This window comes from Herpailurus yagouaroundi, unplaced genomic scaffold, assembly GCF_014898765.1.
Source record: "Herpailurus yagouaroundi ecotype Mexico unplaced genomic scaffold, PumYag 160, whole genome shotgun sequence".
Lineage (NCBI taxonomy): Eukaryota > Metazoa > Chordata > Mammalia > Carnivora > Felidae > Herpailurus > Herpailurus yagouaroundi.
The window spans coordinates 1090559-1116398 of NW_024412401.1; positions in this window are offsets into that span (position 1 = coordinate 1090559).

The window sequence follows — 25840 nt, forward strand, 5'->3', positions numbered from 1 at the left end:
AGAGTTTTAAGTTTGTCCTGGTTGACAGATAATTTACTGGTAGATTCAGCTTTCCAATATTTATTTTTAAGCTTTCAGGAAACCTTAGCTCTGACTATAAGACTACGTTAGCTCTACTTTTGAGATTTTGCTTTTCTAGGGCTCAACTGAATGCACATGTTATTCATGAGGATTTCCTCACTCTGTATAGGCAGAAATTAAATGTCTTATTTCTATCTGCTCTCCAGAAACCCTACCCTGCACATATTTAGCTAATTATTCTGCAGAAATTCCAAATTCTATTTGTATATGCACAGATTTTCCTTTCTGTGTGGGTTTCTCAGTTCTGCTAACTTGCAAATGAATTCTATCTCAGTTACCCTAAACTCTAATCAGTTTTCTCTGCCTAAGTAATACATATAGCTCTTTGTCTGGGCTCCACATCTCTGTATTTTTTAAAATGCCTTCAGGCAGAAAGTTGGGATTAATGCAGAACTCACTTTGTGTGTTTCCTTTCCTTCAAGAACCAGGGATTCATGCCATTTATTGTAAAATAGTTGATTCATATATATTTTTCAGTTAAAAATTGTTTGCAAAAAGTGAGTCAGTCTGAAATACATTATTCTCTGATGACTAGAAAAAGTCCCTGCTGAAACAGTATTTCAATTAGGCTAAAATAGTTTAGAGCAAATATGATTGTAAATACAGAGTGACCTATTCAATCTTCCTGGAACAATTTATGTAATTCAATATATATTAAAGGAAAGGAAACCACTTCTAGAAATTAAAAGTTCAACATATTCTCTGAAGTAAAATTCAAAGTAACTGCCAAAATTTCAAATAAAAACATTATTTTTTTTCAAACAAAAACCCTCTTGATAGAGATTTAAAAACTCTAATATGTGTGTTATATATCAAACCTAGAAAGAAGAAAATCTAATTAGGATTAAAAAAGAAAGTATTTCAAATAAATAAATAAACTAAAAGAAAGGAAACTATTTCAAATGTATGATTTATTTTTTCCAAATGAAATGAGTTAGAAGGAAACTTAAATATCAGTTACTTGTGATATGATAAAAATGCCAGATGATCTCAGTGAGAAGTTAACTATTTAATGAACTTCAAATTTTTAAAAAGCTTTTTATGATTTTTCATTTTTCACATGCTTCTCCAAATTTTTATTATATATCTTCCTTTTTGGGGAAGCAGAATTATGACATAGAATTATACAAACATCCCAAGCTCATTATTCTACTTTGGGAGTAAATAATATTTATAACCATAATTTTGGCTTAAAATTGGTATTAACTTAGGAAAATATCATGGAAGATTTGATTTTTACTTACCAGAGTACAAATTCTGTGAATTTTTCAATATAGAAAAATAGTATAGTGGGTATATAGGGGGAAAAATAAATGTTTGGAAATGGATATATTGACCTCCTCATGTTAACAGATAGAAAGTTGGGGTACTGTCTAAAAGCAACAGGTCATGGGCATCTGGGTGGCTCAGTTGGCTAGGTGTCTGACTCTTGATTTTGTCTCAGGTCGTGATCTCAGTATTTGTGAGTTTGAACCCTGCCTGGGCTCTGTGCCAACAGCACAGAGACTGGGATTCTCTCTTTCCTCTCTCTCTTCCCTTCTCATGCTCTTTCTCTCTTGCTCTCTCTCAAAAATAAATAAACTTAAAAAAAATAAAGTAACATAACATAACATAACATACAGTGATATATAAATATATAAATAGTAGTAAATAAATAAACTTTGTTTATAATTAATGAATCAAAAACTAAATATGTAATTATAACTGTATTATTTAATTATAGAGATAACCACCAACACTAAAAGCAGATAGTGAAATCCTTATTTCCACCACTATCCCAGAACCCACTTTATTAAGTCAGAGAAAAGAGACAGAGAGAAAAGAAAAACACATCCCTAGATTTTAAGAGTTTGGTTGATATCAGGCTTCTAAGTATTAATCTCAAAGCCTAAAAGACAATGGAGCAATGTTTCAATATAACAAATAAGAATAATTTTATAGTATGTTATAGTCTTGAAATCACTAATCAAGGGGCATTTATTGGGAAATATACTTTTTTAACTGCAAGTTTACTAAGGAAGGAAAAAGTCATTTTATATTGAAGAATATTTTTCTAGTTAATCAAAAGCAATTACTGAATAAATTACATTGGCAAGAGAAAAAATATGGGGAACTAGAAAAGGGCTGGAATATTTATATTATAACAAGGAAAATTAGTAAGGCTGTAAAACAAGAATTTAAGAGCAATCCAACAACATTGTGCTGGAACCAGCATGGCAAGAAAGAACTGTTCAAAGATTAATGCATATATAAGCATAAGAAACAGCATCCAGGAAACAAGAATTATAATTTATTCAATGTAGCTCTGAGGCTCAAAGGTATTCACTCACATTTTTCTAAATTCCAACCTCCATAGTGAACAGCAGAAAAAATAAAAATTATTCTATCAATATGTACTTGTATAAATATTCCACTGAAATATATTTGAAATCTAAAGTACCATTGAGAATTGCCACAAAAAGTGCACATTTAGCTACATACACTTTTAAATTTAAAATATATTTTTCACAAAGTGATTTTATTCTCAAACTCTATTGCACCCTAGACATGAATATCATACCCTTCTACCCACTACATCTTTTCTCTGGCAGTCAATTACCTATTTTAGAGAAATGAATAATAAATGGTGAACTAAGTGACTTAATATATTGGCAGATATACCATGTATAATTTCCAAATGTTTAAGCTCCTTTCTTCTGAAATATGTTTAATACCAGAAATACTTCTTATATTATTCTAATTAAATCTTTATAACTGTGAATGCAAGAAATGTTTTTAGACATATTCGAGTTTATTAGTAATGTTAATTTTCCACTCCTATCATTGAGAAAGGCTGAATGCATATGTAGCTGACCTCTCTTAGAAACATATGTATAAATCGGTTTACCACAGAGCTAAAGATCCAAGAAAAATACCCTAGGAATTAAACTCTTTTATATATATTTTATCATGAGTTTGAACAGATTTCAGTATCAATCAATCTCTTCTAAAAAATTTTAACAATGTCAGAAGCAGATGTAGTAAGATCAATTGGTCAACTTAAGCAATGTATTGGAAATGTATTATTAAGCCAAAAACACATCCTGTGTTGCTGAATTCTGACTGCACACTTAAAACTTTGGCTGACACTGATAAAATAAGTAATCTTAGAAATCGTTTTGTTACCTATTCCTGCTCTTATACTTTATTTAAAGAATTAACTGAAAACAACAGAGTTACTTTCTCAACTACACAATGTTACATACATTGTGCTCTCATTTACATTTATTATGTTTACAATACATGTAGCTCTCATATTAAGTCATGGAAGGACAAGGCATTAAGTTATTGAATTTAAGCAATACTATTAGCAGTGAAACATATAATATCACAATTCAGGGAAAAGAAAAAATGCATATAGGAAAACAGTTTTGATATTGCTTTTTGTTTTGTTTTGTTGATGTATGGGTGTGTATGTTGAGTGTATCTATTGCAAAAGGACAACCTAGAAATTCTTTCCAACAGGAATGAATGTAACTATAACATTTCAGTTTGTCATTTTCTGATATCTTCCTCTTTACTCATCTTCTTTCTGGGGCAGGCAACAACACAAATATGTTCCCAGGAGACCCCAGCATGCTCATTTACAGAGACTATAGAGATGAAAATGTCTCCACCATTGGGGCAGAGATTGTCAGATATTTACTGAAGCCTGTTTTCCTTCTGGGTATGCAGCTAGACAGCATTTTCCATATCCTGTGGACAGAGAAGTCTGAGTTATAATTAAAGTAGTGATATCATGTGAGTGGTAGGTGAATTTGTTTTCTTTTTTACTGCCTTGCCTGGACTATAAAATCCTCCAAATTTCTCTGTCCCTTTCTCTTCCTTGAAGGGACATGATGGCAAGGTGCTAAGAGATGCTACTATCTTAGAGGTAAGGAGTCAAGGTCTCTGAATGGCACCTTTTAAAGGAACTGCCGCCTGCTGCTATTACCTGAGAAAATTATGAACGTAAACTTGTTAATGAATACTAGAGTCCCATACAATAGAACTTTACATGCCACACAATATACTTCACCACACAGAACTGAACAAACATAGCTATAAAAACAGCTAAGAAAGATTATAATTTTGAGACTGACCTTTGAACAAATATAGACAAATTGCCTATGTGATTATTATTATATCTGTCCAGATATTGTTAAATAAACACTGTGATGGATGCTGACATGACTATATCAGCCTCCAGTGAGCAAAAACTCCAGAAGAGAAGTGATAATCCAGATATTGAAGATAATAAGTGCAATTAGGAGAAAGACATTTTTCATAAGCCATTTACCATAGACATTTCAGTGTGTGTGTGTGGGGGGGGGGGTGTGTACTAAAGTACTATATTATTTTGTAAAATGTGTTGAAGTTAAAAACAGTGAATAGTTATTCCTTTGTTTACAAAAAAAGTCTGCATTAAAGTAATACTAGCATATACTGAAAATATAGAGTAATAGTGACCTAAATAATTCAGCTCAACCCTCTCATTGAGAATGACTAGACAGATATGAAACTCTTGTTTGTTTGCTTGCTTGTTTGTTTGTTTTTTAATCTACAAAGGGGTAAGATAGGCAGTAAACCATTATAGGACCAAGATTCTAGGTCATTAGGAATCAAAAGGAGGTAACGTTGACAGTAGTAGCTACTTTTCTCTTCTAAGCATCTGGTAATTCGAGATGAAGCAGACGAGATATGGAAAAGTTGAACAGAAGTTTTTGCAGCTTTATGAGGATGAGGAACAACAACAACAACAACAACAATAGCAACAAATAAGCCCTAGGAGTGGGCAAGTTGGGGAAGCTTTTAAGCCCATTATGCTTTGTCTTGAGACCACAAAATGCTAAAATCTAGAAGTAGGAGTGAATCGGAAATATACTGGAAGTTTTAAGAACCGCAGCCTTGCTTCAAATATTCTAAACTCCCGTGAGAAGATTAAGGTTATCTAGGGTTGCTATTGTTCTTGACACCTGACAAAAGTAAATAAAAGTCCTCTTTAGAAAGATGTAAACTAATTGCAGTGTTTAACTATTTCTACAATTTTTATATATTATATTCAGCACTATTGTACCCCTTAACTGACAAAAGTGAACAAGATGATATTAATACAAAGCAAAAATACAATAAACTATAAAAACAGATCCAAAAGAGATCCATATGATGTAATTATCCAGATAATGTAATGTTCAACATAGTCAAGAATATAAAACACAAGATAGAAAACTTGGCAGAGAGCTGGGAAGGATGAAAACCAGTAAAAATCTAATCCATTTAACAGGAGAATAGATTAAGCTGAAGAGAAAATAATGAGTTGGAAGATATGTTTGAAAATATTCAGACTGGAGGCAGGCAATGAAAATAGTAAATACTGAAGAAAGGATAATATATAGGCACAGTAATGGAGTCTAATCTGAATAAGTGAAGAGTCAGAAAGATAGAAGAAAGAAAATAAGCCTAAAGTAATATGTGGAGAAACAATGCCTGAGAATTTTTCAAAAGTGATGCAAGATATTCAGCTACAGATTTAGAATTCAGTAAGACCTAAAAAATCCTAGAAGAGAACACAGGCAGTAACTTCTTTGACATTGACCACAGCAACTTCTTCTAGTATGTCTCTTGAGGCAAGGGAAACAAAAGCAAAAATAAACTACCAGGACTACATCAAAATAAACTGCTTCTGCACAGCAAAGGAAACAACCAACAAAACTAAAAGGCAACCTACAGAATGGGAGAAAAGATTTGCAAATGACATATCTGATTAAAAGGCGAGTATCCAAAATATATAAAGAACTGATACAACTCAACACCCCCAAACAAGTAACCCAAAGGTAAAATGGGTAGAAGATATGAATACACATTTCTCCAAAGAAGACATCTCAATAGCCAAGAGACACAGATAAAAGATATTCATCATCACTTACCATCAGGAAAATGCAAATCAAAACTATAATGAAATATCACCTCACACTTGTCAGAATGGCTAAAATCAAAAACACACACAAAAAAACAGGTGTTGGTGAGGATATGGAGAAAAAGAAGCACTCCTACACTGTTAGTGGGAATTCAAACTAATGCAGTCACTGTGGAAAAGTGTATGGAGTTTCCTCAAAAAGTTAAAAATAGAACTACCCTATGATCCAGCAATCACATTACTGGGTATTTACCCAAAGAATACAAAAATAATAATTCAAAAGGATACATGCACCCCTATGTTTATGGCAGCATTATTTACAATAGCCAAGATTTGGAAGCAGTCCAAGGGTCCGTCGATAGATGAATGGATAAAGAAGAGATGATATATAATACAATGGGATATTCTTCAGCCATAAAAAAGAATAAAATCTTTCCATCTGCAGCAACTTGGATGCAGCTACGTAGTAAATGCTAAGGGAAATAAGTCAGTCAGAGAAAGACAAATAGCATATGATTTCACTCTTACATGGAATTTAAGAAACAAAACAATGAGCAAAGGGAAAAAAGAGAGAGAAACCAGGAAATAGGCTGTTAACTATAAATAATAAATTGATGGTTACCAGAGGGGAGGTGAGTGGGAGAGTGGGGGAAGTGGGAAGGAGTGCATTTGTTGTAATGAGTACATGATGTATAGAATTGTTGAATCACTATATTGTATACTTGAAACTAATATATAGCACTGTTTGTTAACTAACTGGAATTAATTAAAATAAAAACTAAAAAAAAAAAAAGAATTAGGGGAGAAAACAAAGATAGGTTTATCATAGTTAAGCAACAAAATAAAGGCATATAAGAATGTGCAGGGTAACCTGGAATTGAAAGGCCAATATACCAGGAAGAAGAAAGCTTTTCTGAAATAAGCTCAACATTTTGCAAAGCATTCTTCCTCCAAGTTTGAGTCACTTCTTAAGAGTGGACTGAGCAACCGAACAGTACTCTTAAACCCAGAGTCTCTAGGAGAGTCATAAGACTAGGAATAGAAAGCTGAAGTTCAAGGCTAGTAAGGCAATCAAAACTTGAGGGACAAGATCCTATAGAAAAAAAGAACTGCAGAGAAGTGAGACCAAACCTGTCCTAGCACCCCACGCCAGTCTTCCCAAAGTGTTTTCAGTTTTCTTAGACTATACCTGAGGCTTTTAGGACATAAGTAAAATGTACCAGCTAAAAAGCAGTAAAAATAATAAAGACTTTCCACAATTCCAGTGCTGGGAATACAAAATCAAAGTTAAGAGACCACCGGGTTACTACTAGAGACCTCATATGGGACACATCCTAGGAGTAAACGCAAACCAAAAATGATATGCCTTAAGAAAATTAAATGCAAGGCACTTGGATGGCTCAGTCGGTTGAGCATCCGACTTTGGCTAAGGTCATGATCTCGCTGTGAGTTTGAGCCCTGCATAGGGCTCACTGCTGTCAGCCTGTCAGTTCAGAGCCTGCGTTGGATCCTCTGTCCCCATCTCTCTGCACCTCCCCATTTGCACACGCTCTCTCCCTCTCTCTCTTTCCGAAAATAAAAATAAATTAATTAATTAAATAAAGCATTAAAAAATACACTTAAAAATTTTAAAAAATAAATAAAAAGAGAAAATTAAGTGTAACTTCCAGATATTGCTTTCCCTAATTGGAATAATGATCAGACTACATATAAACCCTTATTGTAGGAAGATGATATCAACCAAAGTCGCTAGAATAGCCCTTTCCAACGAAATGTTCTGTCATTGTGAAAGCTGTATTGCCTCAAAGTGTAGCCACTAGTCACAGAAAGCTATTGAACACTTGAAAGTTGGCTGCTCTGACTTAGGAGCTCAGTTTTAAATTCTATTTCATTTCAATTACTTAAATTTAATTTTAAATAGACACATGTCCTTCATGGATATTTTACTGGGCAGCACAATTTTGGAAATCCCCAACACTGATTCAAAAGTTATCGTATATAACAAGAGATTGGAATAAATTATAGTAACTGAGAGGTGAAGGAACATTATTAAAAGCAACCTACCAGATGCTACACTTTCTGGAGTTTTCAGGTATATGTATACATGTATACTTTTGCCTCTCCCCCACCCCCCATCAACCCTCAGTTTGTTCTCAGTATTTAAGTCTCTTATGAGTGAAAACATATAGTATTTGTCTTTCTCTGTATGATTTATTTCACTTAGCATAACACTCTCCAGTTCCATCCACATTGCTGCAAATGGCCAGATTTCATTCTTTCTCATTGCCAAGTAGTATTCCATTGTATATATAAACCACATCTTCTTTATCCATTCATCAGTTGATGGACATTTAGGCTCTTTCCATAATTTGGCTATTGTTGAAAGGGCTGCTATAAACATTGGGGCACAAGTGCCCTTATGCATCAGCACTCCTGTATCCCTTGGGTAAATCCCTAGTAGTGCTATTGCTAGGTCATAGGGTGGATGTATTTTTAATTTTTTGAGGACCTCCACACTGTTTTCCAAAGCAGCTGCACCAGTTTGCATTTCCACCAACAATGCAAGAGGGTTCCCTTTTCTCCACATCCTTGCCAGCATCTATAGTCTCCTGATTTGTTCATTTTAGCCACTCTGACCGGCATGAGGTGATATCTCAGTGTGGTTTTGATTTGTATATCCCTGATGAGGAGTGACATTGAGCATCTTTTCATGTGTCTGTTGGCCATCTGGATGTATTCTTCAGAAAAGTGTCCATTCATGTCTTCTGCCCATTTCTTTACTTATTTGTTTTTTGGGTGTGGAGTTTGGTGAGTTCTTTATAGATTTTGGATACTAGCCCTTTGTCCGATATGTCATTTGCAAATACCTTTTCCCATTCTGTTGGTTGCCTTTTAGTTTTGTTGGTTGTTTGCAGTGCAGAAGCTTTTTATCTTCATGAGGTCCCAATAGTTCATTTTTGCTTTTAATTCCCTTGCCTTTGGAGATGTGTCAAGTAAGAAATTGTTGTTGCTGAGGTCAGAGAGGTTTTTTCCTGCTTTCTCATCTAGGGTTTTGATATTTCCTGTCTCACATTCAATTCCTTCATCCATTTTGAGTTTATTTTTGTGAATGGTGTAAGAAAGTGGTCTAGTTTCATTCTTCTGCATGTTGCTGTCCAGTTCTTCCAGCACCATTTATTAAAGAGACTGTCTTTTTCCATTGGATATTCTTTCCTGTTTTGTCAAAGATTAGTTGTTCATAAATTTGTGGGTCTAGTTCTGGGGTCTCTATTCTATTCCATTGGCCTATGTGTCTGTTTTTGTGCCAATACCATACTGCCTTGATGATTACACCTTTGTAGTAGAGGCTAAAGTGTGGGATTATGATGCCTCCTGCTTTGGTTTTCTTCTTCAATATTACTTTGGCAATTCAGGGTCTTTTGTGGTTCCATAAAAATTTTAGGATTTTTCATTCTAGCTTTGAGAAGAATGCTGATGCAATTTTTATTGGGATTGCATTGAATGTGTAGATAGCTTTGTGTAGTATAGACATTTTAACAATATTTATTCTTCCAATCCATGAGCACAGAATGTTTTTCCATTTTTTTTTGTATCTTCTTCAATTTCCTTCATAAGCTTTCTATAGTTTTCAGCATAGATATCTATTACATCTTTGGTTAGGTTTATTCCTCGGTATTTTATGATTGTTGGTGCAATTGTGAATGATTTCAGTTTATTTCTCTTTCTGTTGCTTCGTTATTGGTGTATAAATGCAACCAATTTCTGTACAATAATTTTGTACCCTACGACTTTGCTGAATTCATGTATCAGTTTTAGCAGACTTTTGGTGGATCTGGCAGGTTTCCCATGTAAATTATCATGTCGTCTGTGTAAAATGAAAGTTTGACTTAATCTTTGCCAATTTTGATGACTTTTATTTCATTTTGTTGTCTGATTGCTAATGCTAGGATTTTCAACAGTAAATTAAACCACAGCAGTGAGAGTGGACATTCCTGTCATGTTCCTGATGTCAGGGGGAAAGATCTCAGTTTCTCTCCATTGAAGATATTAGCTGTGGGCTTTTCATAAATGGTTTTTATGATGTTTAAGTATGTTCCTTCTATCCCAACTTTCTCGGGGCGGTTTATTAAGAAAGGATGCTATATTTTGTCACATTCTTTTTCTACGTCTATTCACAGGATCATATGGTTCTTATCCTTTCTTTTATTAATGTGATGTATCACATTGATTGATTTGTGTATATTGAACCAACCCTGCAGCCCAGGAATGAATCCCACTTAAAAATGGTGAATAATTATCTTCTTAAGCTGTTGAATTTGATTTGCTAGTACCTTGTTGAGAATTTTTACATCCATATTCATCAGGGATATTGGCCTGTAATTCTCCTTTTTTGTGGAGTCTCTATCTGGTTTGGGAATCAAGTAATGCTGGCCTCATAGAATGAGTCTGGAAGCTTTGCTTCCATTTCTATTTTTTGGGGTAGCGTGAGAAAGATAGTTATTAACTCTACTTTAAATGTCTGGTAGAATCCCTGTTGGAACCATCGGGCCCAGGACTCTTATTTGTTGGGGTATTTTTGATAACTGATTCAATTTCTTCACTATTTATGAGTCTGTTCAAATTTTCTATTTCTTCCCATTTGAGTTTTGGTAGTGTGTGGGTGTTTAGGAATTTGCCCATGTCTTCCAAGTCATGCATTTTGTTGGCATATAATTCTTCATATATTCCCTGATAATTGCTTATATTTCTGAGAGATTGGTTGGAATAAATCCATTTTCATTCATGATTTTATCTACCTGGATCCTCTATCTTTTCTTTCTTCTGGCTAGAGATTTACCAATTTTGTTTATTTTTTCAAAAAACCAACTCTTGTTTCCGTTGATATGCTCTACTGTGTTTTTGGATTGTATATTGTTTATTTCTGCTCTGATCTTTTTTATTTCTCTGCTTCTGCTGGGTCTCTTTGCTGTTCTGCTCCCAGTTCCTTTAGGTGTGCTGTTAGATTTTGTATTGGGGATTTTTCTTGTTTCTTGAGATAGGCCTGGATTGCAATGTATTTTCTTCTTAGGACTGCCTTTACTGCATCCCAAAGGGTTTGGATTGTTGTATTTTCATTTTCATTTGTTTCCATATATTATTTAATTTCTTCTCTAATTGCCTGGTTGACCCATTCATTCTTTAGTAGGATGTTCTTTAACCTCAATACTTTTGGAGGCTTTCCAGACATTTTCCTGTGGTTGCTTTCAAGTTTCATGGCATTGTGACCCGAAAGTGTGCATGATATGATCTCAATTCTTTTGTATTTATTGAGGGCTGTTTTGTGACCCAGAATGTGATCTATATTGTAGAATGTTCCATGTGCACTCAAGAAGAAAGAATATTCTGTTGCTTTGGGATGCAGAGTTCTAAATATATCTGCCAAGTCCATCTGGTCCAGTGTATCATTTAGGATCATTGTTTCTTTACTGATTCTCTGTCTAGATGATCTATCCATTGTTGTAAGTGGAATGTTAAAGTCCCCTGCAATTACCACATTCTTATCAATAAGGTTGCTTATGTTTGTGATTTTTTTATATATTTAGGTGCCTCTCAATTCGGCACATAGACATTTATAATTGTTACCTCTTCCTGATGGATAGATCCTGTATTTATTATGTAATGCCTTTCTTCATCTCTTGTTACAGTCTTTAATTTAAAGTCTAGTTTGTCTGATATAAGTATGGCTACTCCAGCTTTCTTTTGATTTCCAGGAGCATGATAGATAGTTCTCCATCCCCTTACTTTCAACCTGAAGGTGTCCTCAGGTCTAAAATGAGTCTCTTGTAGACAGCAAATAAAGGGATCTTATTTTTTTAATCCAGTCTTATACCCTATGTCTTTTTATTGGAGCATTTAGTACATTTACATTCAGTGTTATTATTAAAAGATATGGGTTTAGAGTCATTGTGTTATCTGTAGGTTTCATGCTTGTAGTGATGTGTCTGGTACTTTGTGGTCCTTGCAACATTTTACTCACAGAGTCCACCTCAGGATCTCTTGTAGGGCTGGTTTAGTGGTGATGAATTCTTTCAGTTTTTGTTTGGGAAAAACTTTACCTCTTCTTCTATTCTGAATGGCAGGCTTGCTGGATAAAGGATTCTTGGCTGCATATTTTTCTTCATCATCACATTGAAGATTTCCTGCCATTCCTTTCTGGCCTGCCAAGTTTCAGTAGATGGGTCTGCTACTACCCCTGTGTGTCTACCCTTGTAGGTTAAGGCTCATTTGTCCATAGCTGCTTTAAGAATTCTCTCTTTATCTTTGTCTTTTGCCAGTTTCACTATGATATGTAGCACAGATTGATTCAACGTACGTCTGAAGGGAGTTCTCTGTGCCACTTGGATTTCAATTCCTGTTTCCTTCCCCAGATCGGGGAAGTTCTCAGGTATGATTTGTTCAAGTACACCTTCAGCCCCTTTCTCTTCTTCTTCTGGAATTCCTATGATATGGATATTGTTCTGTTTTATCGAATCACTTAGTTCTCTAATTCATCCCTACTGATCCTGGATTTATTTATCTCTTTTTCTCAGCTTCCTCTTTTTCCATAATTATATCTTCTAATTCACCTATTCTCCCTTCTGCCTCTTCAGTCAGTGCTGTAACCACCTCCATTTTATTTTGCATTTCATTTATAACATTTTTTAACTCATCATGACTACTTTTTGTCCCTTGATCTCTGCAGCAATAGATTCCCTGCTGTTCTCTATGCTTTTTTTCAAGCCTACAATTAATTTTATGACTATTATTCTAAATTCTTGTTCAGTTATATTGCTTAAATCTATTTTATCAATTCATTAGCTGTCATTTCTTCCTGGAATTTCTTTTGAGGGGAATTCTTCTATTTCTTCACTTTGGACAGTTTTCTGTCCCTTATGCATTTTAAATGCTTGTTGTGTGCTCTGCACTTGCAAGCACTGCTCTATTAAAGGAGGGTCATACACTGTCCGGGGCCTGGTGCCAGAGTCCAGCTCCAGCAGGTGCAAGGGTTCCCGAAGGAAAAATGGCGTCGGTGAAAATAAAACAAAACTAAAATTAAAAACTGGAAAATAAAGAACTAAAATAAAAAATTAAAACTAAAATAAAAATGGACACAGACAACAGCAGTGTGTTGAACTGGCCGATTTATTGTAGCAAACGTGGCATTATATATGCTAGTGATTTCCTTGTAGCATAGGTCAACTATGTTTTTTTAACATTACCTAATTTTGAAAATGTTCCTATATATAAACAACCTTTAAGAAATAACATGGTGATTTTCCCCTAACTTTCCCACATACCCTTTGATTATAGATTAATTTCTTACATTATTCCATTATGCATCTGCATTTATCTATAATCTACAAAGCATTTGCTTTGGTCTTCTCGTGAAAGGCCCTCCATTTCTCAACACCTCAAGTGGAACAGTTACAGGGACATGACCTCCTAACCACATGAGGCCAGAAGAACAATGTGTTTGCCTCAGTCCGAGGTGCCAAAAAGGGGCTGAAAAAAACCTTAGAAACCCATGTCTCATACATTCTGAGAGAGACAATGCACCTAGGAAACAATGAACCATTCTGTAACTAAACTAATTAGGTTCAGTCATCATCTGGAATGCCTCCGGGGGGCCAGGTGGGCTTAGGGGTTGACGTCACCTGTGCCCAGAGATACACTCCTTAGTTGCCGGAGTGAGGCTTTCAAATCCATATGTCTGTCCTTTACAGGCCCTCTTTGCTGGCAAAGGTATGAGGCTATCCTTCCTGTAAGTAGAGAAGTCTCCATAGGGGATGGCAAGAGCTAAACATGAGGCCACACAATTTCTTGAGGAACCTTATTTTCATCCCTAATGGTTCTTTTCCCAGGAGACCTGCTGAGGGCAATTCCCCAACAGACAATACCCCAGGTAGTTTTAAGGCCGTATTACCTAAAAGCTGGAGTACAAGAAGCTTCACTGTTGGCAGGCCGCCCTGCAGTCACCAATCCATCCACAGCCCGGGCCCTGCCGCTCAGGCTGGGTTAGCTCGGCTTCCAACAACCCGGCCCTTCAGGAGGTGTTTTTTCAGAGTTTGTTACTCGCTCTCTGTTGTTGTGACTTTGGTTATTTTATTACCCTACTCGTAGTGATATTTTGGACCCTCTACCAGGTGTGTTTTGATTTGTTCCTTGTAGTATCCCTGTAAAGGAAAACAGACAAACAGGAGACAAAAACAGGCAAACATACAAACAAACAACACAAACAAACAAGTAAACAAAAACAAAACAAACAAACAAAAAAACTAAAAACAATCCAGAAGCAAAAAATCAAAAAACACCAACTACAAGTAAAGAACAGGGTGGTGTGGTGCTGATGGAAAAGCACATACAAAGGGAGAAATGACAGGAGCCGGGGCTGGGCGGAGGAGGAAAAATAAACATTGATTAGGCAGAGAGACTAAAAGGCTTAATCCAGAGAGAGAGAGAAAGGAAAATAAAAAGAAACAAAGATAAAGTTACCCAGACAGAGAAACTATATGTGTTGATTATTCCAGAGAGAAAGGAGTATAAAGAAGGAGGTGTAGAACATGTATCAAGAGAATGGATTAAATATGTCTGTTTAGACAAACCAATAACCAGAGATACCAGCCCAGAGGAGGGAAGAGTTAAGGAGGAGAAATGGTGGGAGAATATATCTACATATCCAGGACTGACCTAGAGTTAATCCAGACAATGCTGCAGTGCTGGTCTAGAAGTGCCATCCATCTCCTTAAACAAAATCTGTCTCGCTCCAGTAGATACAACATTATCTGGTGCAGAGGGGCGTGGTTTTGTGTAGGCTGGTCCTGCCTCCACTGTCGCCAGTGGACAGATCCCTGAAGCCCCACCTTGGTGGTGTTGGGGGGGGGGGGCGGGGGAGGAAAATGGAGATCCCCCAGTTTCTTCACAGAGCCGGACCAGTGGACTCCATTTGAATCGTCCTCACTATGCCGTGGGCACAGATGGGGCAGTCCTTCTCGCTTCACCAACTCCCATGACCTTGCGGTTGTCTAGGATTCAAAATCCCGCTCTGTGTGCTCTGGCCCTGGGGAAGCGCCTCTCAGTGTGGCCCCATATGTGGTCCTGGCTGACTTTGTGCCTCCGCACTTCAGGGAGGACCGCCTGCTCCTACTGCGGACTGTGCCACCGAGCTCGCCACGGAGCCCCAGGGGTGGCAGATGCAGGCAGGCTTTGGCTTTTTCCGCAAGACTCCAGGGAGGGGGCCTCTTTCTCCTACTGTGGACTGCACCCCTGATCTACCACCAAACCCAGGACTGGCTCCCCTCCTCCCCAGGTGCGTGAATAGGGAGCCATCCCCAGTCGGAAGAAAGACCTGCAGTTAGAGATAGGATCCCTCTCAGTCCCAGTCTGAGCGCTTTCTCTAGTCCAGATATAGTCTTACACTTCCCCAGCCCCTCTTTCTCTTCCCTTTGTCTATCTGCAGAAGGGGATCCCTCCTCCCTGTGCCTACACAGCCTGTTTGATCTCCCCTACTTCACAATCACCCACCTATCTTTTCTCCAGTGGACCCATTTTCTTCATGGTAGATTCAGTCTCTTTTCCACCCAGACTCTTGGGGTTCAAAGTCCTTTGGCCTCAGCACCTGGCAGGAAGTCTCTCCCCCTACTTCTCCGCCATGTTGGCCCTGGTCTTTTATCTCTATCCAATCTTATTTTAACTATTATTTTAAAACCTATGATAGGGAATTCCATTATCTGAAGCTGCCATGAATCTCTCTCTCTATGGTCTTTTTTTCCTTCATTCATTATCGTCTGCATTAATGTGTTCCCTTATGTGCTAAGTTCCTTTTAATTCAGTGCTGAATTTTTGACATCTTATTATTTTTATTTTTCTCTGTCTCACTTAGGATTTATCATTTATACATGAACCACTCCATGTATTTCAAGTAAGAATTTGAGCTTAAACTACAATTAGAAAGGCTGGGAGAACAAAGGTTAATGAGGATATCTCTGTTTTTCCGAAAATTGGAAAATTCAAAAGTCTCAAGAGAAGTTGATGGCAGCTTCGGGAGCAGCAGAGGGTATGATTCTGAGGGAGATGCGTGAAGAGCCCTGGCAAATCCCCACATTTCTCGCATACATGTGCCACATGCTTGCTTTAAGCTTTTACCAAAGAATAATAGCTTATTTTTCTTACTCCACTTTTCATCTATGAGAGTTCTTTCATCAGCTAAGTGTAACTGAAACCCTGCTGGCAGAAATGCTAGGAAAAGTAATTTCTAGTCTTTCAAATCTTTTGACACAGAGGAAATTTTAGAATGTTGGAATGAAACTATGTATCAAATGAAGTAGCTGGACACATCTTGTCTGCTTCCCCTCCCCCTCCCCTCCCCCCCCCCCCCCAATCTGGTAACCTAAATGCTTTTCTTTTCAGGACACATAAGGTAAATGTAGGTTTGAAAATAAATAATATACCTTTTTAACTTCCCCTAACAAATATAAACCTTAGTTGAAGAGGATTTTAAAGAGACAGACATATTGTTGAAGTATAGTACTGTGATTAGAAATATTTAGAAAAAAAATACCAGCTTTGTTTGGATTATTAGTCATTAACCATGTCACATAGAACAGATTCCTTCATTTCTTTAACATGCTGCCTTGTACATTGATACATCTCTAAAATTGTTATTATAGGGGCGCCTCGGTGGCTCAGTCAGTTAAGGGTCTGACTCTTGATTTCAGTTCAGGTCATGATCTGGTTGTGACATCAAGCTCCACGTTGGGCTCCACATTGACAGTGTAGAGCTTGCTTGGGATTCTCTCTCTCCCTCTCTCTCTGCCCCTCCCCCACTCATGTTTCTCTCTCTCTCTCACTCCCTCCCTCTCTCTCTCTCTCTCTGTCTGAATAAATAAATATTTTACTATATTTCTATCATCATCTTCATCAAAAGCTCAGGTATGCCTACTGTGCAAAACAGAACCCTGATATTAATAGGTAGATTGGTCCCATTTAGTTCAAATAGTTCTATTTAACAGCACACAAATTTTTTTTGGAAGCCAGAACTTTATAAAGGTAACAAAGATTTGTTGAGAATAACTGAGCCTATACGCTAAAAAGAGCTATAAATATTTTACATTACATGGTGTTGGCCTTTAGATAAAAGAATACAGTTTTCTTCTGCACGGATACATTTCTCCTTCACTCTACTTCCAGGGACAAGTCAGTAAAAATTTATTTCTCTTCAGTCCCAAGAAAAGACCTGTTATGGTTCATCAAGTCAATAACATTTCATGAAGCCAGGATTGTTTCCATTTCCCCTGCTATTCCAAATAATCTAAATCCAGAGGACACACTTTTGTGTGTATTTATAAGTACATTTGGAAATTGCCCATACCCTCCTGGACCAAAATGTTTATTTTCGACAAAGTGTGTGAAGCGACCTAGAATTGTCTTGACCGAGTCTTATTTGCCATCTTTTGTGACATATGGTAATCAGCTAAGAGCTCCGTGAAAGATGCAAGCACTTTAATCTACTTTGGTTTCTTTTTAGCCTAGGCTGAAGAAGTTGTCCTAATGATCCATTTTGCTTTACTGGATCTTACTCTGATCTTTGAGGCCAACATTTATTAATAAAAACCAAGTATTTTTGTAAATTTTCATTCTATCTTTAGGTATTTTTCTTAAACACATGTAGGAAAGGGGTAACGCTTTGACAAGACTCAGGTATTTGTGATGGCCTTTGTCCAAACAACACCTGTTCAGTTTCCTAGGGCTGAACAAAGTGCTATAAACTAGATAACTTAAAATAACAGAAAAGTATTATCTCACAGATCTGGAGGCTACAGGTATGGATTCAAGGTGTCAATATCATGGGTTCTTTCTGATGGCTGTGAGGGAGAATCTGTTCCATGCCTGTCTCCTTGCATCTGGTGGTTTGCTGTCAATCTTTGGCGCTCTTTGGTTTACAATTATATCACATTCATCTGTCCTTCATCATCTCATGACTTAGTCCCTGTGTTTGTTTTTGTGTCCAAGTTTCCCCTTTTTATAGAGACACAGTCATATTGGATTAGGACTCAGTCTACTAACCTCATCTTACTTTGATCACAAAGACCAAAGCTTTTAGGATAGATGCCTGATTGAATATGATTGCACTACGACCTTTCAGTTTAATTCTTCTATGCATAATATAAGATAGGCTGAAATGCAAACATCTATTTTATTTTTGGTTGACAATTCTTTGTTCAACGAAAAAAATCTTCAAATGGATGTAATACGACAATGCTTAAATAGCTTATTCAGAACAGAAAGGTAAATCTTCCCTCACCTTTCTGTAGCTGAGAACTTGAGTTCTAGTGCTGTTAACAGAGACAATAAATGTGGTCATGAGCCCGTGTCAGCCAGGGAACTAACTAGAGATGAGACCCCTCTGGAAAACAGAAAGAGCTGCCCTTCCATTAAAGAAGATAGGAAAATCTCTATACATGATTCACACTTATGCCAGTGCAGGAAATAATGTCTCCTTATTGATTGATTGATTGATTGATTGATTTTGAGCAGGAGAGAGAAAGAGAGAATGAGTGGAGGAGGAGCAGAGAGAGAGAAAGGGAGAGAGAAAATCCCAAGCAGACTCCACACTGTCAGTTCAGAGCCCCACACAGGGCTATATCTCACTAATCATGAGATTGTGACCTGAGCCAAAATCAAGAGTTGGATGCTTAACTGACTGAGCCATCCAAACACCCTGATCTAATGATCTGTGTGTGGAAAACAATTGATGGTTCCCTAGTACCGAAAACCTGGCTGCAAATTAATATAAAATTATCATAATCATAAGATTAAGAATCATATGAGGATCAATAATGGAGGTATCAAACCCAACAAAAAGGAGATGCAATTCTACAAGAAATGGAAACAATAGGGGTGCCTGGGTGGCTCAGTCGGTTAAGCGTCCAACTTTGGCTCAGGTCATGATCTCATAGCTTGTGAGTTCGAGACCCGCTTCGGGTTCTGTGCTGGCAGCTCAGAGCCTGGAGCCTGCTTCCGATTCTGTGTCTCCCTCTCTCTCTGCCCCTCCCCCGTTCATGCTCTGTCTCTCTCTGTCTCAAAAATAAATAAACATTAAAAAAATTTTTTTAAAAGAAATGGAAACAATAAAACATTCTATAAAATCTAAAAAAAAAATACATGCAATAAAAATGCCTAGAAAATGGGCAGAAGAAATCAAAACCATGTTAAAATAGCACAAACCAGGAAATAATCTGAAGACCACTGCCTGGGTTTAACTCCCAATTCTACTTTTTGCATAATATTTGATACTCTTCTTGTCTGCTATGTCCTTCAGTTTACCCATTTGCAAAGTGGGGATAATTACAGTATCTACCTCATTAGGTTGTTGTCGACAAACACTAAAGATCTTATAATGTGTAGTCCGTAGTTTTTTTCCATAAAGTAATAAACTTAGAAATGAGTAAAAGAGAGTATTTTTTTAAGGGTGTGTGGGTGGCTCAGTTGGTTAAACGTCCATCTCTTGATTTCAGCTCAGGCCGTGATCTCACAGTTCATGAGATTGAGTTCCTCAGTGCTGTCCACACAGACTCTGCTTGGGATTCTCTCTCACTGCCCCTTCCCCACTCATGTGCGTGCGCGTTCTCTCTCTCTCTATGAAAAAATAAGTAAACTTAAACAAAAGAAATATAATCCATAATATAAAATCAAACTAAAAATCACAATTAAGCTAAAGTCAATAAACTGAATAAGCTTCCAGAACCAAATAATAATACTAATAATACTAATAATAATTAATGTAGAAAGAAAAAAATAAAAAAAAAACTCTTTCTTACATATTCTTCCAGAAACTAATAGAAAGGGGAACATATATAAGTCCATTTAATAAAGTAATCTTATCCAATTGAAAACTAGACAAGGACAATACAACAATACAAAAGAAGAAAATTAAATTTAATTTTATGTTTAGAGATTAAAAGAAAATCATAAATAAGATACAAGAGATAGTTAAAATACATTTTAATCCATTATGGAGTTGTTCAAGGAATGTAAAAAATGTTTTATTATTGGAAAGCTCTTTAATGCAATTTACCACATTAACATTAAAGAAGTTATTGCGTGTAAAATTTTATTGGGATACAAAAAACACATTTGATATTAAGCCATAAACTCATAACAAAAAATAAACTCTCCAACAGCTTAGGTATAGACAGTAATTTCCAAAACCAAATGAAAGGGATCTAGGAAAATTCTAATACAAACAGAACACTTAAAAGTGAAATATTAGAATATTTTTTCTAAAATCCAAACATTATATATCTAGCTGATACCAGGGCTTATAATCAGTATATATTGGAGAATCCAGTAGAATAAAATAAAAAATAAGTAGTAGCTATAAGAATAATAAAGAGGAAAACATTTGTAGACAATATGACCATCAATAAAAAAAATCCATTAAGGTACAAAGATTTAATGTATGAACTTTTCAAAAAATTTGTTAGATGCAACATCAAGATGAAAAAAATTGAGAATATTGTTATTAGTATTTTATGATTTTATCAGCATCAAGATACACCAGTGGATATAAGATAAAAATATTCATTTTGTGGAGATTAGAAATCAGAACATATAAATAGAAATTCCTAGTAACAGCTAATAAATGATTTAATTATTTCAGTCATTTGATAGCCTTTAGTCATTTTTGCCTTTTTTAAACGCAGCTGTCATATAACTCACCATAAAATTACCTCTTCTAAATTTTACACATGAGTGGTTGTTAGTAATATTCACAAGGTTCTATAACCACCATCACTCCTATATAATTCCAGAACATTTTCCTCACCCCTCCCAAGAAACCCCTATTAATTAGCAATCACCCCCAATCCCTTCTTTTCCTAGTTCCTGGTAGCCACGAATTTTTCTATTATTATGGATTAGCCTATTCTGGACATTTCATTTAAATGGAATCAATTTGTGACCTTTTGTGTTGGCCTTCTTTTGCTTAGCACAATGTTTAGAAGGATATAGAAAAATTTGAACCCTCATACTCTGCTAGTGGAAATGTAAAACAGTGCAGCCATTTGGAAAACAGTTTAGTGGTTCCCCAAAAAGTTAAAGTTACATTTGACCTAGACTTCTTACCTTTTTGCAGTTCAATTTCCAAATAATCAACCTGACCTGTCAACTCGCTACCCTGCAGTTACCCTACAAGCCCACAAGAGGCAGTATAGTGTAGTATTTCAATACCAAAACTCCGAAATCAGGAAAAGCTAGATTTGCATCTGTTTCACCCCATTTACTTGGTGTTCACCACTGTAAAAGGTCAATAATATTGCCAGCTTCACTAGGTTGATATGAGGACCAAATACTTAATTTGTATAGACTGTCTAGAACAGTGCCTGAGAGCCAATGATGACTTCATTATTCACTCGGCAAATACTTTAGAGCTTCAGCTATTTGTTCACATTATCCTAAGTGCTAGAGATGTAATGACAAGAGAAAAAGCTCTAGCTCACACAGTTACAATTCTATTGGAAAAAAACAATGTATGTTTTAATGTTACTATATTTTTCTTACATAAAATATGTTAATTTGTTAAAGATATTATATGTCTTTATGATATTTACATATAATAAAATCAGATGGTGATAACGTTCATGAAGAAAAATAAAGGCGAAAGCAATAGAGACCATGTATGTGAAATGTGCAAGTTGCATAGTCACAGGTGGTACCTTTGTGAAGATGACATTACTGCACAGACCTGAATGAAATCACAGAGAGAGTCAAGCAGATATTTATAGGTACAGCATTAGAGCATTAGAGGCAAAATAAAGAAAAGTGGAAATACCTTCACAGTATTAGTTCCAGTGGTACAGGAACAGCATGGTGGCCTAGGACAGCAGCAGGACAAGGAGCATGAGTGTGGTTCCTCGGGTCAAGTAAAGAAAATAGTTCAAAAAGAGGTTAGAGAGGGAGGGAGCCAAAACATAAGAGACTCTTAAAAACTGAGAACAAACTGAGGGTTGATGGGGGGTGGGAGGGAGGAGAGGGTGGGTGATGGGCATTGAGAAGGGCACCTGTTGGAATGAGCACTGGGTATTATATGGAAACCAATTTGACAAAAAATTTCATATTTAAGAAAAAAAAATAAATAAAATTTAAAAAAAGAAAATAGTTCAAAAAGGAGAAGGTGACCACCTGTCCCAATTTACTCAGAAAAGCCTTGGTTTTACTACTGACACTGAGATATTTGGTCACTCACTAATGAAGATGAAAAACTGACACTAGGATTGGCAACGTGGAAACCTTTCTTGACCTAAGAGTATGAGTAAAATGGTGGGGAAACGTCTGATTTTCTTCTGCATTCAAGAGAATATAGGAGGAAGTACCAAAATTAGATTCATGAAGAATACACAAATCTTTCAGAGTTTTTATAAGGAGAACAGAAAATAGGAAGGTAGATCAAGTGTTTTCAGTTTGTTTTCTTTGTTTTTATTAAAAATATTGATCCCCACCCTGATCCTTCCATTCAGTAATTTTCTTAATTCATCAGTTTGGTGTATATACTACCTTTTGTCAATCCTTCTGCTGTAGATTAAATGTATCCCTTCAAAATTCATGTTAAATCCTAATGCCTAATGTGATGGTATTCGGAGGTGGGGTCTTTGGGAATTTGATTAGGTTACAAGGACAGAGACATCATGATTGGGATTAGTGCCCTTATAAAAGAAACCCCCGTTGGGGCGCCTGGGTGGCTCAGTCGGTTGAGCGTCCAACTTTGGCTCGGGTCATGATCTCACACCTTGAGAGTTTGAGCCCCGCATCGGGCTCTGTGCTGACAGCTGGGAGCCTGGAGCCTGCTTTGGATTCTGTGCGTCCCTCTCTCTCTGCCCCAACCCACTCACATTCTGTCTCTCTCCAAAATAAATAAACATTTAAATTTTTTTTAAATAATAAAAAAAGAAACCCCCTTTCCCCTTTGTGAGGATACAACAAAAAAGGGCCCTCTATGAACAAGAAATCAGGGCCTCTCCAGACACTGAATTTGATGGCACCTTGATCTTGAACTTCCCAGCCTACAGAAGTGTGAGAAATAAATTTGTTTTATAAGATACCCAGTTTCTGATATTCTGTCATAGCAACCCGAACTAATTCAAATATAATTCGAATTAAGGAATTTTGGAGAAGTCACTAATATTTAATAATCTCATTCCAAAGTCCTTCCTTCTTCTTTTGAACAATTTCAATCCTATATTTTCCTCAAGACCCATTTAAAATGTTTTTTTTCCATAGATGAGGCTCAATTGTATCCTCTACTTTTTTTGTTTTTGTGGTACCTTTAATTGGCTTTGACATATATCATGTTCCTGGACCCCTAGTTGACTTTAAACATCTGAGTAGTGGGTAATGGCACATTTCTATTTCTTCTGACTCCTCTTTTGTCCTCAGTGTGTGTGTGTGTGTATGTGTGTGTATGTGTGTGTATATGTGTGTGTGTGTGTGTGTGTGTGTGTGTGTGTGTGTGTGTATGCAGTACCTAGTCAGAGTACTTTGCAAGGAGAATCTGGGCATGTCCATTAGAGGATTTTATGTTGTAAATTCACCCAAAAAATCCCCTAATGGACATGCTCAGATTTCCTTGCAAAGTACTCTGACTAGATACTGCATACAAGTTCTGTGCACAGCTTTAGCTAAAAGACGCTTTGCTTCCAATACCCACTTCATTATTATTCATCTCAAGGTAATAGAAATACATTCTTCTCTCCTTTCTTCACTGATGTCCTAACAGTCAAGCACAATCGTCGTGTTCTCTTCTTCTCCTAGAGGTGTAATTTAAATTCTGAGATACTCAGAGTGAGGAATTAGAATGCCTTTTGCTTCATTTATAAAACCTGACAGCTTAATTCCAAACACTTTGGAGATTTAATTAATGAGAAGTGAATCAACCCTTCAACATTAAAAAGAAAATCTATAATTTGGCCTCTTCTAGTGAGCAGAGTAAAATGTCAAATTATTTTAGACCAATGGACAGGATTTTTCATAACTTTTATGATGTAAATGTTTCATAATAATGTCAAAACTTCTGCTCTATTAAGCCAGCATGTAACTGATCCAATACAAATTGCCCATGACACGAAATTGTATTGATGTCTTCTTACCACAGAGATAAACTTGGCTGTGGAAAGTGGGCCATGCCCCCTCTGCAGCAAAAGAACGATATTTGGGAAATCAAGTGACCAAGCTCCTTACTCCTCCTGGAATTGCTTGCCGGTAGCAGCAGCTCTAAGGTGTACCTGCTTAACCTTGAGTAATAAGAGTGGAAGGATCTAAATTGGAACTGACAGTCGGGTTTTATATGGTAATTTTCTATTTGCTCTGGTTTTTCTTTTTACTCGGCCTTTAGGTATATACAGGGCACCTATTAAAAGCACTCTAAGCTACAAGTTCTGAAGGATCAAATGCTTGGCCCAGACAGCAAATGAAAATGTTGACAAATGTGATTTCCACAAGTTGCTGCATTTATACCACTTTATATCACTTTTCAGGGTATATATATTTATTCTTCAATTATCAGAACTGATTAAGAGCTACAAATAATTTGATAATAAATCATAATACTATGTGCATGTATTTGCAATCACAAAAGATCTTGATAGCTATCACAAAGCCTTTAGTTGTAAAGCATGGTAACCTGTACTACAGTTATATATTTATGGAATAAAGAAAAGCAAGACATGGGAATATTTTGTTCTTATAAATGGTCAAATGAAATACAAACACTTAACCAAAGTAAGACAATATTGAAGATAACTTTTCAAATAAAAAAGTAAGGTGAAGTATAAGGATGAGGCACATTGTTTAATGCTTAAAAGACAGTGTAAGAAGGATAGAGATGATAGGAAGATATATTTCAACTCAACAAAAGAAGTGTGTTCCTATATTTATTTAGAATTAGTTCAACGTTGAGTTAGTTGGTTGGGGTAGGCAGTGAATTTTCCATTTCTGGATGTTTAAGCAAAGCATATACCAATCTTCTTTTCACTATGCCTCATGTTATAAAATACCTTTACCATTGCCCTTAATAAACACATGTAAGCTTTATAAAACATTGTTTATCATTATGATGTATTCTGATACTATCTGTATATATTTAAGAAAAAACTCCCGTTATGACCCTTAACATTGATTTTTGCATGTTACTAATATTTCATAACAATTTGAAAATCACTGAAATAAATATTCTTTTAAATCTCTTTCAGTCTTATGATTCTATCAAAATAAAATGATAATACCCAACAAAATGATGCAAAGAACAGCAACAACTTCACATCTCTATTGTTTGAATCAGCTAAATTTGACTTATAACTGACTCGGAACTGGAAGAGATTGTTTCTCAGTCATATGGTAGAGGTCTTAATCGTTTCTAGAATCATGTCAGAATCTTTTGGAGACCCAGTGTCTTCGTCCATTCAGACTATTATTTTGAAATATTACAGGGGAGCCTGGGTGGCTCAGTTGGTTAAGAACCTGACTTTGTCTCAGGTCATGACCTTGCCATTTGTGAGTTTGAGCCCCGCGTCGGGTTCTGTACTGACAGCTCAGAGGCTGAAGCCTGCTTTGGATTCTGTGTCTCCCTCTCTCTCTGCCCCTCCCTGCTTGTGTTCTCTCTCTCCTTCTCCCTCTCTCTCTCTCTCAAAAATAAATAAACATTAAAAAACTTTTGAAATATTACAGGCTAGGTAGCTTATAAAATAGAGAAATTTGTTTCTCACCATTCTAAAGGCTGGGAAGTCCAAGATCAAGGTGCCAGTATGGTCTTGTTCC